Here is a 6,426-nt window from a genome sequence, read left to right as displayed (position 1 = left end):
TTGTCTCCTGTTTTTATGTTTTTCTAAGCCTGCGTTAGGGCTCAGAAATCCAGAGTGATCTTCTGTGCTGTGCAAGTGTACAAAAGATGTATTCTGTTTGGATTTCAAAATAACCCATTAGAGATTAAATGATAATAGGTTTATTCAGAGCCTGAAGGAATTTCCTTCTCATCAGGTATGATGCAACGTCACATGGGAGATTAAAGCCCAGAGTAACTTTCAAGGCTATTTTTAATTTGTCCTCAAATAAGCCCTGCTTTTATATATATTTAAAAAAAATAAAAAGACCTTCAGAAGGAGCAGAGTAGAGCGTTCCTCTGTCATTTTCTGGAATGAACTTGACCACCAAGCTGTGTCTACGTTTTCTCAAGCAGCGCTTATTATAAAGTATGCAGAGGAATACGACGTGAGTGAGCCTCGCGCACAGCTGTGAGTTTAAACGGCTTTACGCAGGCAGCAAAAGCATATGGAACCTGCGGCGGGAATGTTTTTAGACCGCTCGTCTGATCTGAACGTCACCTGTAGAGAAGCCCAAGAGCCTGGCAGAGCAGCCAGCCCTTAGCCAGCAGGGAGATGTGGATGCCAGCCTGGTCACCCCCAGGTGAGGAAGACCTATGACGCGATGAAACCTGGGCTCTTACGAAGAAATCTGCAGCGGTAGCAGCCTCCAGAGGGAGCTGTGCATAGCGGAGTGCAGGGACACAAACAAAATGGGTTTATTTTGGTGTCTTGATTTAATTTTATCCAGTTATGAAGGACCAGCCTGGAAAGTTCTCCACGAAACTGAAATGTAGAAATTGGTTTAAGCAAGAGATTCCTGGCTCCCTAGGACAAATCGCAGGCTTTGCTCCCTCATCTACTACTTTTTCTCTGGGTTTTTTTATGTTTATCTTCCCCTTGATTACTCAATCAGAAACAGAGGAAAACGAGTGTAAAAGGAAACGCTGACTATTTTACAAACGTCTCCAAATGATGAAATAAACAAAACAAAACCAAAGGAAATATTTTTTCCTCTACGCTTTCAGTTATTCTAGAAGCTGCTTGTAACACTGGTTAACTAAAAGCTATTATGTCACAGGTGTAATTTTACACTAGAGAGTAGCTTTTTTTGCTAAACGCGCACGATCCATGCAAATACAGGTGAATTTTTATCCGATACGTGACACATTGCATACTCAGTACACAAACACTGCAAACTGCCAGAGATGTAGCGAAGGGAGATGAATACTGTGGGCACTACACTTGCCTTGGGGACCTCTCCCCCCTACGCCGAGCCCTTGCAAACATCTCCCTGTGGTTTGCTCAAATATTGACTGTCATTTTGATGGTCTGAGTGGGATCCAGCTTGTGCATTGCTCTTGCGGCATGCACAGTCTTTTTCTAATGGATGGCATTAAAATCAGAAAATGAGTACTTGAGAGTTATATAATTGCTTGTTCATTGGCCTCTTTTATTTTTTTTTCCCTCCTCTCTTTCTCCCAGCAGAGATTTATACTTTGACCACAAATATTTTCCTAAGGTTGATAACTTTGTATAAAACGTATGAGTTCCTAAGCAAACAAGCCTGTCAGGTGCCTAGAGGCCATGTAAAATGCAAGATGAAAAAAAACAAGAGAGGGGAGAGCAACTGACTATTGTTAAGTGGTATATTTCATGTGTAACAAAACCAAGAGAGTCATTTTAAACAGTGGAAAGCTGGCTTTCATTTAGAATAGCTTAAATTCTAGAATATTTGCACATGCTTGACTTTGCCCATTGATTTCTGTTCCCTTTAATGCAGCTCCTGATCTGCTTAGCCCACAAGACTGGCTAAACCTCTGCAGTCACAACCCTCGGCCGCGTTTTGCGGCGTGAGCTGGTTCTCCACAGCCCTCGCTCCTTGGCAGCAGCCTCAGCTTCAGTGCCGTTTCCCCGTCAGCGGGAACGCCGGATGACCGCAGGGAGCTCTGACCCCAGGCAGCGCCCTGGCCTCAGGGGATGGAGGTTCCCCGAACAGACCTCCCCGGGGGACGAGGCAGAAATGCCAACACAACGCCCCCGAGGAAGCCTTGCACCCCCTGCCTCAAGACGGTCGGTCATTGCCCGACGCCAGCAGGCCGGGGAGCCCCGGAGGGCCGGCTGGCTCCCTCCTCAGCGCTGGTTCCGCCAGGCCGGCCAGGACACCCCTCAGCACCGGGAGCGAAACACGGCAACCGCCTGCGCAGGCGACGCCAGCCTGAAGCAGCCCGTCACGCTGCCTCAGGCCCAGCCCGCCGCCGGCCGGTGCCGTGGGCTGTTCTGGCGACGCGTGTACCGCTCGGGGGCCTTCCACGGGCCCGGGGAAAGAGCTGAGACGGCTGGGGGCGGGTGGCGGGGGGGGGGGGGGCACAGCGGCAGCCGCCGCCATGGACCGCCGGTGGGGACACACCGACTGACAGAGCGCCCCGCCCCGCCCGGCGCGGGGCGGGGCCAGGCGCAGCGCCCGCCGCCGATTTGTGCTCTGGGGCCGGCCCCGCGTTTCCATTGGCCGTACTGCGCTGTCACTCTCGCCGGCCGCGGCGGTATCAGGGGGCTGGACTTCCTCGTTGCCGTGGCGGCAGCGGCGGGGCCGGTGGCAGGTGAGTGGTGGGGAGCGGGGCGGCGAACGGGGAGGGGGTCGGCGGTAGCTGCTTGCCCCGGGCGCCCTGCTCGGTGCGGTCAGAGCCTCGCCGAGGTGGGCCCGAGCCCGGACCCGTTATGCTGAGGCCGGGCCTCGCCTGGCCTGGCGAGGCGAGTGCCGGGTGAGGGAGAGCCCGGCTCCCTGGCGGGGCTGCCGGTAGGGCTGCTGCCGGTCCTGGTACCGAAAGGATGTGGGGGGGGGAGGCGGGGCGGCAGCGTGAGAGTGCGCGGAGCAGCGCGGCGGTATGGCGGAGCCCTGCGGGCCCCCCCGCTCGCCGCCCTCCCTGGCGCAGGACGCGCGTCCCCGGGCGGGGCCTGCCCGGGCCGGTGCGGGGAGCCGGGGGTGGCCGCGGGGCTGCGGCAGGAACCGGTCGGCGCTGCTGCTGGATCACCGGGCGCGGCTGGCTGCCGGGTGGGCAGAGGGTTGCTACCGTGGGGTGCTGGCGTGGGCGGCGGGTGCCCGAGGCCGCTGCTGTCGGTCCCGGGCGCCGGGGGGTCGGTGTGTCCCCCGGAAACGCCGGTTTGGGGGTGGGAAGCGGCAGCGGTAAGCACGGAAGCCAAGGAGCCTGTGTCTGGGTTGGAGGAAGGGAGGTGTTCTTACTGGGATCGCAAAATGGAGATGATGTGGGTCCTGTTTAATTTTATTTATTTATTAAATGTGTTCTATGGGGACAGCTCTTGCTGAGGGGATGTGGTTATACAGTGGTAATGCTCGCTTTATGCTTTAACTCATTCACTGTTACACCTTGCGTTCTCTTGCTCTGTAGCTTGGTCTACATTGGACATTGAGTTGGAGTAAAAGGAAGAAGAAAGCTGGAGGCTTAGTGGCAGAAAGAAGCAGTAAATTCCTTCATTATTGGGCAATGCTGATAAAAGGAGCACATTTGCTAGCTGAAATATCACAAACAACAAGGAAGGAAAAAACTTGTTTATTCATGCCCTGCCAGTTGGCAGATCTCTTTGTTTAGAGAGTTTTCAGCCTTGGTGTTGCTTGTTGCAAGCACAATATTTACTTAACTAACTTCCCCAGAAACAGTGCAGTTGTGGTCATAGCTATGGCTTTAGAATATGCTTGTACAATTGTGTAAAGAGACTGTGTATGTCATGATAGCTATTAGAAAGAAAGAAAACAACAAAAGGCAAAATAAAACACATCCTGTCATGATCTTACATGCAGCGTTATTATTTTACCAAACCACCAGAGTTGTCTTCTCACCGAAGGATATATACTTAGTATGTCAGCTGAGCCTTATTATAGTGGAGGGTGGATCTTCTACCCACAATAGATTTCTTCAAAATATTCCAAACAGTGTGAGGTTTTCTTATCTCTAGCTGTGCTGTGTACATCCTTCACTGTTTTGGTGGTGCATTATTCCTGGAATGCGAGGGTTTGAGGATGTTTGGATATACCTTCCTTTCCCTTCCCCCCTCCCTTTTTATTATATATAGGGATTCTCTGCAAATGACTGGCTTTGGTGCATTGCATCTGTTCTTATCTCTAAAACATGAATACCAAGCTGGCTGTGTTGTGATTTGTGAAGAACAGGAATAGGTGATGTGGTTGGTTACTGCAGCTCTTGTGCTTTTTGCAATCCAATTTTTAAAAGGGACTGGGAACTTTAAGGCCCTAACCAATGCATTAAAAAAAACCAAAACCCAAACCTTCCTTAAGAGTTTGTCCTCTGAAGGTAGAAATTAAAACTTTAAGGTGTTTTGAGCTGAACACTAGTAATAATTAGTCACTTTTAAAATTTCAGATAAGTGACTATAAGCCTTATCTGTATTTTATGTGTGTGTGTGCAGACATGTCTCTGTTAGTGCCTGCCCACACTAGAAACTTTTTATAAAAATTGTTTTAGTATAAGGAGGGTATGCAGCTTGTAGAGGTAGCTTGCAGTGTAACATGCATTTTTTACTTTCTCGACTAATCTTAAAGAAGAGTAACTGCCTTAACCAGACTGGAAACTGAGTGTGAAATTGTCATTTGAAGCCTTATTGTGTTTCAGGACACAGCTTTTACTTGAACACATGATGTATTAAGACTTGCAGCAGCTTGGGGGGTGGGGGGAGGCGAGAAAACCAAATATTAAAACAGTTGTGGTTTTAAAAATGTGCTATGTCTTCAAAATAAGTAAAATAAAAATGTGTCTCACCAGACCACTGGAAAATATTTAGCTGTGCCCATACACTCAAATGGAAAGTGGCTATTGGTTTTCCCTCTTGAGTGGAAAGTACTGCTCTGTCCCCTTGGACTAGAGCTGCACAGGGATTTATCAGCAAAATGTTTGGGGTGTGGGGTTGGGATTCAAGGGATATCACTTAAAAAAACCCACAAAACTAACCAAAAATCTAGTTAAGACCAGATTTTCTAAAGGGTCTGGCATGTCTCATTGTCTGCCATACGGATTGTTAAACTTCAGGGTGCCTCAGAAAATCTGGCCACTGGCATGAGCGAGGGTTGAACTCCTCTGAAATATCACCCTAGCGTGCATATGAACTACTGGGAGTTTGAACTCTTCCTGTTTTAAATAGTATCTTACCCAGAGGGAAAAAAAAATTGCTTACCACTCATGTCACATCCCCCTGCCTATTACGGCAACTTTTTGTGTGGAATATGAACACAAGGAAAATAATTAAAGTATTTTTAGCATTTTAAATTAGCACTAGGAAAGGTGACTTTAGTCTATAGGGAGCAGACTGTTCAGGAACCCTTTTAGAAAGGTATCCTAAATTAATATTTAGCTCATGTTGTACAGTGTCATTGTAGTTCACATTGTATAGTGGTGAATTTTTTTCAGCTCAAAGGTAACATCCACTTATACTAGCAGGGGATGTGATCTTTGGATCTTTAGGTTTGTTGCTATTGTGCTGCTTATAACTTCATAACAAGGTAATTCCCCAGGCTGAGAGAAATGGCAGTCCCAGGTTTCTGCTGTTTCAGTTGTCAGTTTTGAAATGATTCCCTGCCTTGGTGTTGCCACCTTCAGGGTGTTGCTTATGCTGGGTTTTTTTTTTGAGATAGAACATGAAGTTCACTATAAATATAGCAGTTGTGTCATTTAAAGCACATGCATGCACTTCAATTTTACTGCGTCCCACGGCATTCCTATTCTTAGTGTAGGAAGTAGTGTAGCCAGCGTAGAGGGTATCTTCCATCAGGCTTTTGTGCTGAGGGCAACCAAGTACAGAGTGTACGCAACAACTGATTTAACTAGACAGAGCCTTGCAACCTTCTGCTTTTTCCTCTGGGTGCTTTGGAGCTGGCCACTGATAAGCACACGTGTGGATGTGAATGAATTGAATTATGCTATAAAGGAGCAAGGGCTGTTGGAGATAAATGGGATTCATAGCATGCTTTAAAGCACCTAATAAGAGATCCTAGTAAATAGTTTGTGGTAGGAAATTGCGGCAATGATGAAGTACAACTGGAAAAATCCAATCTTCTCCCTCCCATGCAGCTCAGTCCTGCCTCAGCGGAAGGGACCACACCTGACTGTGTGGCCACAGCTGACAGGCAAGGATAGTGGGGTAAGAGATGAACACCCGTTGCTTAGGGCTTAGATTAGGAAAGGCTTTATTGCTTAATACCTAGAGCTTGAATTAGCAGCAGGCTTTGGAAAGAAACTGAATGCATGCATTTCCTATCTGCTCAGAGTGGAAGAAGGAATCTTGTTTCCTTGAGGAACTTTTGGTGCTTCAAGGGTTACTTTCTGCTTTTTGATCCTGTGCTGAGGTAGTAAATGCAGCTGCTGTAAATTGCCTTAGCTTAAAACTTGACATGGTGAGTCA

The 6,426-nt window shown here is 48.3% G+C and overlaps 1 protein-coding gene across 3 annotated transcripts in view; it reads left to right on the top strand.

Moving 5' to 3' along the window:
* The first annotated feature begins 2,475 nt into the window (after nucleotides 1-2,475).
* Nucleotides 2,476-6,426, top strand: part of HERC3 (HECT and RLD domain containing E3 ubiquitin protein ligase 3) — a 56,253-nt gene continuing 52,302 nt past the window's right edge. The window contains exon 1 of one of the 3 annotated variants that reach the window (XM_075751639.1): nucleotides 2,476-2,597. The gene's annotated coding sequence lies outside the window, so the exon portion shown is untranslated. Of the gene's footprint in view, nucleotides 2,598-2,630; nucleotides 2,693-6,104; nucleotides 6,166-6,426 lie in introns of those variants that run through there. The other 2 variants (XM_075751640.1, XM_075751641.1) reach the window with 2 other exon arrangements.

The sequence above is a fragment of the Balearica regulorum genome, chromosome 4, assembly GCF_011004875.1.
Source record: "Balearica regulorum gibbericeps isolate bBalReg1 chromosome 4, bBalReg1.pri, whole genome shotgun sequence".
NCBI lineage: Eukaryota > Metazoa > Chordata > Aves > Gruiformes > Gruidae > Balearica > Balearica regulorum.
Note: the sequence above shows the minus strand (reverse complement) of the source record. Positions and strands in the feature narration are given on the sequence as shown.